Source organism: Mobula birostris, chromosome 6 (assembly GCF_030028105.1).
Source record: "Mobula birostris isolate sMobBir1 chromosome 6, sMobBir1.hap1, whole genome shotgun sequence".
Taxonomy (NCBI): domain Eukaryota; kingdom Metazoa; phylum Chordata; class Chondrichthyes; order Myliobatiformes; family Myliobatidae; genus Mobula; species Mobula birostris.
In genome coordinates this window covers 170,673,082-170,686,137 of record NC_092375.1, presented here as the reverse complement: position 1 = coordinate 170,686,137, position 13,056 = coordinate 170,673,082, and the positions used below count along the sequence as shown (strand labels likewise).

At 42.1% G+C, this 13,056-nt stretch overlaps 1 protein-coding gene across 2 annotated transcripts in view; it reads left to right on the top strand.

Annotated features, from left to right (window-relative positions):
* The window catches only part of LOC140199578 (cytoplasmic dynein 1 intermediate chain 2-like), a 95,803-nt gene that overhangs the window by 64,951 nt on the left and 17,796 nt on the right, over nucleotides 1-13,056 (top strand). The window lies entirely within an intron of this gene.

The following is a 13,056-nucleotide window of genomic DNA, read 5'->3' as shown; positions in this document are numbered from 1 at the left end:
TTATTGTTGATCCAGAGAAGTTTTAATATTTATCATTCATACTTTATACTTTATTGTCACCAAACAATTGATACTATAGCATACAATCATCACAGCGATATTTGATTCTGCGCTTCACGCTGCCTGGAGTACAAATCGATAGTAAATATTAAAAGTTTAAATTATAAATCACAAATAGAAAATAGAAAAAGGAAAGTAAGAACATAGAATAGTACAGCACAGTATAGGCCCTTTGGCCCACAATGTTGTGCTGACCCTCAAACCCTGCCTCCCATATAACCCCCACCTTAAATTCCTCCATATACCTGTCTAGTAGTCTCTTAAACTTAACTAGTGTATCTGCCTCCACCACTGACTCAGGCAGTGCATTCCACATACCAACCACCCTCTGAGTAAAAAACCTTCCTCTAATATCCCCCTTGAAGCCATGTCCTCTTGTATTGAGCAGTGGTGCCCTGGGGAAGAGTCGCTGGCTATCCACTCTATCTATTCCTCTTATTATCTTGTACACCTCTATCATGTCTTCTCTCATCCTCCTTCTCTCCAAAGAGTAAAGCCCTAGCTCCCTTAATCTCTGATCATAATCTATACTCTCTAAACCAGGTAGCATCCTGGTAAATCTCCTCTGTACCCTTCCCAATGCTTCCACATCCTTCCTATAGTGAGGTGACCAGAACTGGACACAGTACTCCAAGTGTGGCCTAACCAGAGTTTTATAGAGCTGCATCATTACATTGCGACTCTTAAACTGTATCCCTCGATTTATGAAAGCTAACACCCCATAAGCTTTCTTAACTACCCTATCCACCTGTGAGACAACTTTCAGGGATCTGTGGACATGTACCCCGAGATCCCTCTGCTCCTCCACACTACCAAGTATCCTGCCATTTACTTTGTACTCTGCCTTGGAGTTTGTCCTTCCAAAGTGTACCACCTCACACTTCTCCGGGTTGAACTCCATCTGCCACTTCTCAGCCCACTTCTGCATCCTATCAATGTCTCTCTGCAATCTTTGACAATCCTCTACACTATCTACAACACCACCAACCTTTGTGTCGTCTGCAAACTTGCCAACCCACCCTTCTACCCCCACATCCAGGTCGTTAATAAAAATCACGAAAAGTAGAGGTCCCGGAACAGATCCTTGTGGGACACCGCTAGTCACAATCCTCCAATCTGAATGTACTCCCTCCACCACCACCCTCTGCCTTCTGCAGGCAAGCCAATTCTGAATTCACCTGGCCAAACTTCCCTGGATCCCATGCCTTCTAACTTTCTGAATAAGTCTACCGTGTGGAACCTTGTCAAATGCCTTACTAAAATCCATATAGATCACATCCACTGCACTACCCTCATCTATATGCCTGGTCACCTCCTCAAAGAACTCTATCAGGCTTGTTAGACATGATCTGCCCTTCACAAAGCCATGCTGACTGTCCCTGATCAGACCATGATTCTCTAAATGCCCATAGATCCTATCTCTAAGAACCTGTTCCAACAGCTTTCCCACCACTGACTGGTCTATAATTACCCGGACTATCCCTACTACCTTTTTTGAACAAGGGGACAACATTCGCCTCCCTCCAATCCTCTGGTACCATTCCCGTGGACAACGAGGACGTAAAGATCCTAGCCAGAGGCTCAGCAATCTCTTCTCTTGCCTCATGGAGCAGCCTGGGGAATATTCTGTCAGGTCCCGGGGACTTCTGTCCTAATGTATTTTAACAACTCCAACACCTCCTCTCCCTTAATATCAATATGCTCCAGAACATCAACCTCACTCATATTGTCCTCACCATCATCAAGTTCCCTCTCATTGGTGAATACCGAAGAGAAGTATTCATTGAGGACCTCGCTCACTTCCACAGCCTCCAGGCACATCTTCCCACCTTTATCTTTAATCGGTCCTACCTTCACTCCTGTCATCCTTTTTTTCTTCACATAATTGAAGAATGCCTTGGGGTTTTCCTTTACCCTACTGGCCAAGGCCTTCTCATGCCCCCTTCTTGCTCTTCTCAGCCCCTTCTTAAGCTCCTTTCTTGCTTCCTCAATAGACCCATCTGATCCTTACTTCCTAAACTTCATGTATGCTGCCTTCTTCCACCTGACTAGATTTTCCACCTCACTTGTCACCCATGATTCCTTCACCCTACCATTCTTTGTCTTCCTCACCAGGACAAATTTATCCCTAACATCCCTAAACATCGACCACATGTCCATAGTACATTTCCCTGTAAAAACATCATCCCAATTCACACCCGCAAGTTCTAGCCGTATAGCCTCATAATTTGCCCTTACCCAATTAAAAACTTCCCTGTCCTCTTTGATTCTGTCCTTTTCCATGATAATGCTAAAGGCCGGGGAGCGGTGGTCACTGTCCCCCAGATGCTCACCCACTGAGAGATCTGTGACCTGACCCGGTTCATTACCTAGTACTAGATCTAGTATGGCATTCCCCCGGTCGTGCAAAAAAAAAAAAAAACGAGAGGCAGGTCCAGATATTTGGAGGGTACGGCCCAGATCCGAGTCAGGATCCATTCAGCAGTCTTATCACAGTTGGAAAGAAGCTGTTCCCAAATCTGGCCGTACGAGTCTTCAAGCTCCTGAGCCTTCTCCCGGAGGGAAGAGGGACAAAAAGTGTGTTGGCTGGGTGGGTCGTGTCCTTGATTATCCCGGCAGCACTGCTCCAACAGCGTGCGGTGATTAAAATGTCAAGATAACTGGTGTCCAGTCCCCAGAAAACTTATAAATTGACACTACTTCACATTGCTTAAGTAATCCAACATGATCCTAAATTTAAAAAATGTATGAAACCAACTTTTTGTATTACACCTGTCCAGGATCCTGTTTTATGTTTTTCTTATTGTTAAAAATTAACCATTGTTGGGAACTCTGATTGTTTAACTGAAGTTAAACAAGAACCAGCAATTAATCAATCTAGAGACCCTTTTTTGCAGGTACTAGTTCAAGTCTAATTGATCAATTATCATCAAAAGTAATATTCCGTCTGGTTTTGATTCTGTTGTTAATTTGCCATAAAGCACAGAATTAAATAAAATAACACAATTATTTCTGTTTTAATATAGCTTAAATCCATGTTCAATGGAAGAATTTTAGAGCTTGTATGTCAAAGTGGGATTTCCACTTTCTGGTATAGAAATTAGTGATTATAGAAACTCAGTTTTGCACATTTGTTGCCATCATATCAATTAAGAGCTCTACAGGTTTCCCCCGCCATCCGACGGTAGAGCGTTTCCATGAAACAGTTCGTAAGTCGGAATGTCGTAAAGTGAAGAAGCAATTATCATTTATTTATATGGGAAGAATTTGTGAGTGTTCTCAGACCCACAAGATAACCTACCAAATCATGCCAAATAACATATAAAACCTAAAATAACAGTTACATATAGTAAAAGCAGGAACGATATGATAAATACACAGCCTATATAAAGTAGAAGTTCTTTTCTACAATCATTGCTGCACTGTTCTCAGCCGTGAAAATTTCACGCAAGCGCTCTCGGCAGAAACACTCTCTCCAGTAACCCTCAAGCTATGAAGCTGCCAAATCATACCAAATAACACATAAAAATACACTATATAAAGTAGAAATAATGTATGTACAGTGTAGTATCACTTACCGGAATTGGTTCAGCGCCGAGCACACTGATGATGATGTGTTAGGCTGAGTCGTCGGAGTTTGGGGTGGTGCAGTGGTCCCTAACCTCCAGGCAGCGAACCGATACCGATCTGCGGAGAATGCAGCGGTAGCCGGGACGCACCCAGCACATCTTTAAGAAAAAGCCGAAATAAACAAGCTAATTAATTACGTGCTGGGCAGCACCTAATTAATTAGTTTGTTTATTTCGGCTTTTTCTTAAAGATGTGTTGGGTGCGCCCTGGCTACTGCTGCATTCTTCGCGGCAATGTATCGGTCCGCGGCCCCGGGGGTTAGGGTGGTGGGACACTGGGGTGTCATCTCATCGTCGTCTGTTTCCATCAGGGCAGGCAGGTCATCTTCTATCTCTGCCTGCCTCGATGTCGAAGGTCGAGGTTCGTCATCTGCAGTGGCTGATGTGGAAGGCTTGAAAAACGACAGTATGCTTGACTGCTTAGCCTCGCACATTTTTCTATCATACAGTTCTTTGTAAGCACTCAAACCATCTTGCAAATATACCCTAAACCGACATACCCTTTCAAAATTAAAGTCGTACTTTTCTGCAATCACCGCAGCGAAAATCTCACGCAGTTGCTTCATGTTCAGTTCCTGGACGACTTCATTTTCGGTCTGTTCACTACTGCATTCAGTTTTGATTGTTATCCTTTCCTCTTCCAATTGCATCAGCTCTTCATCTATCAGTTCTTGGTCATGGGATGCCAAAACCTCTTCAACATCATCTTCGTCATCTTCCACAAGCCAAGCTCACTTTGTCCTTACTTCGTTCACCATGATTGAAATGCTTAATTATGTCTAGTTTTACGCTAAGTGTAACACCCTTACGAGCTCTTTTAGGCTTTTCCAATACCTTAGAACTCATCTTGCTAATGGCTGCTCACAGGCACATGTTTAAGCAGTACGGGCTAGAATGCAGTTCCGGGGGAGGAGCTTGGCTGCTCGGGGTGCGCGCTGCATTTTATCGCGTGCTGCCTTTTTTCGTAACAGTGAAAACACCTTCTGTTAGCGAAAACAGGTAACTAATGTAGGTCTTTCGTAATAGCGAGGTTTCGTAAAGCGAACGTTTGAAAAGCAGGGCATACCTGTATAATCTAGATAAAATTAAGTTTAACCTTTCATAGACTGTGGGATTGACTTGTCTGAACAAAAAGAATAAACATTAATGAACTGTGTAGACTTTGTGCAACTGAAAAATAATTTTTGTGTTTTAGATCGGTTTCATAGACAGAGAACATTACAGTATAGAAACAGGCCCTTCAGCTCACGAGGCTGTGCTGAACTAATTAAACTAATGATACCTAATTTCACTAATCCCTTCTGCCTGCACGTGGTCGGTATCCCTCCATTCTCTGCATATTTATATATCCATCTAAGTGCCTCTTAAATACCTCTATCATATCCGCTTCTACCACCACCCCTGGCAGCGTATTCCAGACTCCTACGTGGATTCTGTTTCAATATTACTCATTTGTTCAAGAAAAAAATGAAGAATTTCGAAGTCCTGGTTGGTTAGGGGTTGACAGTGCTCATTTGTAGGGGCAAAAAAATGCATCAAATACAAATATCTGAGAAAATAACAGAAATATGAAATAAATTTATTGTACTAATGTCATTTATATGGATTTTCCAATAACATTTTTAAACCACAATGATACTTGTGCATTAGTGGTGAATTTGTAAAAGGTGAAACACAGTTTGATGATTAACAATACCATTTGAATGAGAGGCTTGCAAGCAGTTTTGTTTCAAGGGTTAGTGTTAACCATCTTGAATACAGAACAGTGCAGCACAGGAAAAGGCCCTTCAGTCCACAATGTCTGTACAGAATGATGCCACATTGAGCCAACTCTCTTCTGGCTGTATGTGATCCTTCATTTCCTCTATATTCATGTGTCTTATCTACAAACCCCATTTCCAGAAAAGTTGGGATATTTTCCAAAATGCAATAAAAACAAAAATCTGTGATATGTTAATTCACGTGAACCGTTATTTAACTGACAAAAGTACAAAGAAAAGATATTCAATAGTTTTACTGACCAACTTAATTGTATTTTGTAAACATACACAAATTTAGAATTTGATGGCTGCAACACACTCAACAAAAGTTGGGACAGAGTTAAAATAAGATTGAAAAGTGCACAGAATATTCAAGTAACACCGGTTTGGAAGACTCCACGTTAGGCAGGCTAATTGGTAGCAGGTGAGGTATCATGACTGGGTATAAAAGTAGCGTCCATCAAAGGCTCAGTCTTTGCAAGCAAGGATGGGTCGTGGCTCACCCCTTTGTGCCAAAATTCGTGAGAGAATTGTTAGTCAGTTCAAAAGGAACATTTCTCAACGCAAGATTGCAGAGAATTTAGGTCTTTCAACATCTACAGTACATAATATTGTGAAAAGATTCAGAGAATTCAGAGACATCTCAGTGCGTAAAGGGCAAGGTCGGAAACCACTGTTGAATACGCGTGATCTTCAAGCCCTCAGGCGGCACTGCCTAAGAAACCGTCATGCTACTGTGACAATTATAGCCACCTGGGCTTGGAAAACCATTGTCACTCAACACAGTCTGTCGCCGCATCCAGAAATGCAACTTGAAACTGTATTACGCAAGGAGGAAGCCATACATCAACTCTATGCAGAAACGCCGGTGAGTTCTCTGGGCCCGAGCTCATCTCAGATGGACTGAAAGACTGTGGAACCGTGTGCTGTGGTCAGATGAGTCCACATTTCAGCTAGTTTTCAGAAAAAACGGGCGTCAAGTTCTCCGTGCCAAAGATGAAAACGACCATCCAGATTGTTATCAGTGAAAGGTGCAAAGGCCAGCATCTGTGATGGTATGGGGGTGCATCAATGCCCACGGCTTGGGTGAGTTGCATGTATGTGAAAGTACCATTGACTCTGAGGCGTATATTAGGATTTTAGAGAGACATATGTTGCCATCACGGCGACGTCTCTTCCCAGGACGTCCATACTTATTTCAGCAGGACAATGCCAGACCACATTCTGCACGGGCTACAACAGTGTGGCTTTGTAGACACAGAGTGCGTGTGCTTGACTAGCCTGCTGCCAGTCCAGGTCTATCTCCTATTGAAAATGTATGACGCATCATGAAGAGGAGAATCAGACAACAGAGATCACGGACTGTTGAGCAGCTGAAGTCTTATATCAAGCAAGAATGGACAAAATTTCCAATTGCAAATCTACTACAATTAGTATCCTCAGTTCCAAAATAATTAAAAAGTGTTATTAAAAGGAAAGGTGATGTTACACAATGGTAAACATGCCCATGTCCCAACTTTTGTTGAGTGTGTTGCAGTCATCAAATTCTAAATTTGTGTATGTTTACAAAATACAATTAAGTTGGTCAGTAAAACTATTGAAAATCTTTTCTTTGTACTTTTGTCAGTTAAGTAAAGGTTCACGTGAATTAACATATCACAGATTTTTGTTTTTATTGCATTTTGGAAAATATCCCAACTTTTCTGGAAATGGGGTTTGTAACAGTCTCTTAAATATGACTATTCTATCTGTTTCCATTACCACTCCAGCAGCCTGTCCAGACACCTACATCATCTTGGCAAAATGAGAGCTTGCTCCATGAATCTCCTTTAGCATTTCTCCCCTCACCTTAAATACATATCCTTTAGTACATGATATTTCTACCTTGGGAAGCAGATTCTGATTCTCTGCCTCTGCCTCTCATGAATTTATAAACTTCTGTCAGTTCTGTCCTCAGCCTTTGCCACTCCAGCAAAAACAACTGAAGTTTGCCCAAACTCCCCTTATAGCTCATACCCTGAAATCCAGGTAGCATCCTGGTAAATCTCTTCCCCTTTCTGAAGCATCCTCGTCCTCCCTGTAACAGGGCTACTGAGAATTACATGCAATACTCCAAGCATGGTCCAACTAAAGCTTTATATAGCTACCACACAAGTTCCTGGCTTTTAAACTCAGTGCTTCAATTAATGAAGGTAAGTATACCATATACTTTCTTTACCACCGTATCTGTTTACATGACCACTTTCAGTGAGCTATTGACCTGAATCCAAAGACCCATCTGTACATTAGTGCAGCTAAGTGACTACTTTCCCCTTACATTAGATCTCCTAAAGTGCACACCTCCCACACTTGTTCAGATTAAACTCCAACAACCACTTGTCTGCCTATACATTCTGCTGTAACCTTGCTGCTTTGAATGTTTATAGAAACATAGAAAGCCTACAGCACAATACAGGCCCTTTGGCCCACAAAGCTGTGCCGAACATGTCCTTACCGTAGAAATTACCGAGGGTTACCCATAGCCCTCTATTGATGAAGGCCAATGCACCGTATGCCTTATTAAGCACACAGTCAACCTGCGCAATAGTTTTGAGTGTCCTATGGACTCAGACCCCAAGATCCCTCTGATCCTCCACACTGCCAAGAGTCTTACCATTAAAACTATATTCTGCCATCATATTTGACCTACCAAAATGAACCACTTCACACTTATCTGTATTGAACTCCATCTGCCACTTCTCAGCCCAGTTTAGCATCCAATCAATGTCCTGCTGTAACCTCTGACAGCCTTCCACACTATCCACAACACCCCCAACCTTTGTGTCATCAAACAGTTTACTAACCCATTCCTCCACTTCCTCATCCAGGTCATTTATAAAAATCACGAAGAGTAGGGGTTACGGAACGGATTCCTGCGGCTCACCACTGGTCACTGACCTCCATGCAGAATATTTAATATGTGAAGCAAATTATATTATAAATGATATTTTTTTAAAAAGATAAATGAGATTGAGATTAGGTAAGAGGATGTAAAGACACTTCAAGGAGATACACACAAGATGAGCAAGAACACGGCAGATACAATTTGCTGTGTCATTTCCAATTGTAATTCCTATTGGGAATCCAGATGGCTTGGCATCAGAAATATCGGGCAATATTTGCTGCACTCCCTTGACACTATAGGATCAGCTTCCTGTGCTCCCCTTAAATTTGCCAGGACCCTATTTCCTTGTTCTCTTTCAACAGTGGATTCATTTGAAAATGTATTATAATGCTGCACAAATTAAAGATGTGTTGGGTTAGGGTTAATCCAGGCTATTGGATATTATTCCTGTCGGAGGGCTTCATCTGATGGAGTTGCTTTCATGGTCTAGCAGACATCAGACAGCATATTCTGAGGCGCCATCCCTGGAACACTGATTACTCTAGTGGCTTATTAGCAGACAAAAGATTCTGATAGAGGCATTTTGAAACTATTCTCATATATTTAATCATGAAAAATTTGATTTCATAAACATCCAACATCCTCTGGCATTATCTTTGCAAAAAGGATAGGCTATATACAGTAAATGGTGGCCTTGTACTGATAGCCACATCATGGATGACTTTAAAAAAAATGTCCCTGTTATGATGAACACTCAATATAGGCCTAGATTCAGATTTTAATAACTTCTAAAGGGCTTTGTTCTTTATTGGTGAAAGCAATAACAAAACCTAAACCATAGTGTAAACTGCAGTTGTAATTCTAGCAACTAAAGATCACATGCTAAATTTTCAGCTTTAATGTTTATGAATTTTATAATTATCTTTAGTTAATAAACAATTATTTTATATTTCTTATGACTCAACAGGAATTCTTTGAATTCCTCAAATGTTTTCTTGTGCTCATTTTAATATTTGCAGCAGACTTCAGCTACGTCTGTTTGAAAGTGATGCACATCAAAGTTTTAACTACCATTCAGAGTACTCTCTCTGACTGAAGCAGTTTAGCTTTCTGGACATCCATGCTTACCCCATCTTCCCATTGCCTTAACAGGGAAAGAGTGCCTTTTGGCCTCACCGACCACTCCATGAACCTCTGCATCCAACACATCATTCTCTGCAACCTCCACTATCTTTAATGGGACCCTACCCTACCACTAGAGACATCTTTGCCTCACCACCACTCTCTGCGTTCTACAGGGATCACTTCCTCCATGATTCCCTTGTCCGCTTGTCCCGCCTCACTAATCTCCCTCTTGTAACAGAAATGCTACACCTGCCCATTCACCTCCTCTCTCACTTTCATTCAGGGCCCCAAACATCCCATCCAGATGAGGCAACAGTTCACCTGCGAATCTGTTGGAGTTGTCTATTGTATCCGCTCCTGATGTAGCCTCCTCTGCATAAGACAGAAGAGCAGAATTAAGCCATTCAGTTCAGAGTGTGCTCTGCTATTCCATTTTAACTGATTTATCACCCTCAACTCCATTCTCTTGACTTCTTCCTGTAACCTTTGACACCCTGACTAATCGAGAACCTATCAATCTCTGCTTTAAATATACTGAATCACTTGGCCTCCACAGCCACTTGTGGCAATGAATTTTCCAGACTAACTGCCCTCTGGCTGAAGAAATTCCTTTTCATCTCTGTTCTAAATGGATGTCCCTCTATAGTCTGAAGCTGTGCCTTTTGATGCTAGACTCACCCACAAGAGGAAACATCCTCCCTACATCTACTGTATACAGACCTTTCAATATTTAAAAGGTTTCAAGGAGATTCCTCCCCCCTGCCCATTGTTCTAAATTCCAGTGGATACAGGCTCACATTCATCAAAGGCTTATCGTACATTAACCCTTTCGTTCCTGGAATCATGCTCGTGAATCTCCTTTGAACCCTCTTCAGTGCCAGCACATCTTAACTGCTCACAATAGCCAAGTGCAGACTGACCAGTGCCATATAAAGCCTCAGCATTACATCCCTGCTCTTATATTCTAGTCCTTTCAAAATGGATGCTAACATTGTATTTGCCTTCCTTACCACTGATTCAACCTGCAAATTAATCTTTACGGAATCCTGCACAAGGACTCCCAAGTCCTTTTGCACTTCTGATCTTTGAATTTTCTTCCCATTTAGAAAACAAGTCTACACCTTTATTCGTTTACCAAAGTGCATGACCATACACTTACCTACACCATATTCTATCTCCCATTTCTTTGCCATTCTCCCGATCTGTCTAAGTCCTTCTGCAGCCTCCCTGCCTTCTCCCCTTCCACATATCTTTGTATCGTCTGCAAACTTGCCCACAAAGGTATCAATTACATCATACAAATCATTCACATACAGGTGTCCCCCGCTTTTCGAACGTTCGCTTTACGAAACCTCACTGTTACGAAAGACCTACATTAGTTACCTGTTTTCGCTAACTGAAGGTGTTTTCACTGTTATGAAAAAAAGCAGCGCGCGAGGAACAGCAGTGCGTGCCCCAAGCAGCCATTCCTCCCCCGGATTCGGAACTGTATTCTAGCCGGCATTGCTTAAACACGTGCCTGTGAGCAGCCATTAGTGAGATGAGTTCTAAGGTACAGTATCGGAAAAGCCTAAAAGAGCTCGTAAAGGTGTTACACTTGCGTAAAACTAGACATAATTAAGTGTTTCGATCATGGTGAACGAAGCAAGGACAAAGTGAGTTTGGCTTGTGGAAGTTGACAAAGATGATGTTGAGGTTTTGGCATCCCATGACCAAGAACTGATAGATGAAGAGCTGATGCAATTGGAAGAGGAAAGGATAACAATCGAAACTGAATGCAGTAGCGAACGGACCGAAAGTGAAGTCGTCCAGGAACTGAATGTGAAGCAACTGTGTGAGATTTTCGCTGCAACGATAAAGTACGACTTTAATTTTGAAAAGGTACATAGGTTTAGGGCATATTTGCAAGATGGTTTGAGTGCTTACAAAGAACTGTATGATAGAAAAATGTGCGAGGCTACGCAGTCAAGCATACTGTTGTTTTTCAAGCCTTCCATATCAGCCACAGCAGACGACAAACCTCCACCTTTGACATCGAGGCAGGCAGGCATAGAGGAAGATGACCTGCCTGCCCTGATGGAAACCAATGATGATGAGAAGACACCCCGGTGTCACACCACCCCAACCTCCAGGCCGCGGACCGATACATTGCTGCGAAGAATGCAGCAGTAGCCAGGACGCACCCAGCACATCTTTAAGAAAAAGCTGAAATAAACAAGCTAATTAATTAGGTGCCGCCCAGCATGTAAATGTCGGGCTGCACCTAATTAATTAGCTTGTTTATTTCGGCTTCTTTCTTAAAGATGTGTTGGGTGCATCCCGGCCACCGCTGCATTTTCTGTGGATTAGTATCGGTCTGCGGCCCGGAGGTTGGGGACCACTGCATCGCCCCAAACTCCGACAACTCAGCCTAATACACCATCATCAGTGTGCTCGGCGCTGTCTTCCCAATTCCGGTAAGTGATACTACACTGTACATACATTATTCCCACTTTATATCGGCTGTGTATTTTTATGTGTTATTTGGTATGATTTGGCAGCTTCATAGCTTAAAGGTTACTGGAGAGAGTGTTTCTACCGAGAGGGCTTGCATGAGATTTTCTGCCGAGAGCGCTTGCATGAGATCTTCGCTACCGAGAACAGTGCGGCAATGATTGTAGAGAAGTATTTCTATTTTATATAGGCTGTGTATTTATCATATCATTCCTGCTTTTACTATATGTTACTGTTATTTTAGGTTTTATGTGTTATTTGGCATGATTTGGTAGGTTATTTTTGGGTCTGCAAACGCTCACAAATTTTTCCCTTATAAATAAATGGTAATTGCTTCTTCGCTTTACAACATTCTGGCTTACGAACCATTTCATAGGAACGCTCTACCTTCAGATGGTGGGGGGAAACCTGTATAAAGTGAAAAGAAGCAGTCGCAACATTAACCCCTGCGGAAAACCTCGAGATACCAGCAGCCAACCAGATAAGGCCTAATTTATTCTCACCCTTTGCCTCCTATCAGTCAGCCAATCTTCTACCCATGCTAGTATCTTTCCTATAATACCATAGGCTCTTGTTAAGTAGACTCGCAAGCAATACCTTGTCAAAGGCATTCTGAAAACCCAAGTAAACAAGATCCACTGATTCTCTTGTATCTATCATGCCTGTTATGTCCTGAAAGAGGAAATATGAATTCCACAGATTCACCTCCCTCTGGCTAAAGAAATTCCACCTCATCTAAAATGATGTTCTTCTATTCTGAGGTTGTGTCCTCTAATCCTATTTTGCTTATTATTTCCTCAAAGAATTCCAACAGATTTGTCAGACAAGATTTCCCCTTAAGGAAACCATGCTGACTTTGGCCTATCTTATCATGCACCTCCAAGTACCCTGAAACCTCCTCCTTAATAATACTCCAACATCTTCTCAACCAGTTAGGCTAACTGGCCTGTAATTTCCTTCTTCTGCCTCCCTCTCTTTGTCAAGAGTGGAGAACTATTCCAGAATCTTGTGGTTCTTGAAGATGATTACTCATGTCTCCACAATCTCTTTAGCTACCTCTTTCAGAACCCTGGGGTGAAGTCCATCTCTATCTGGCAATTCAGAA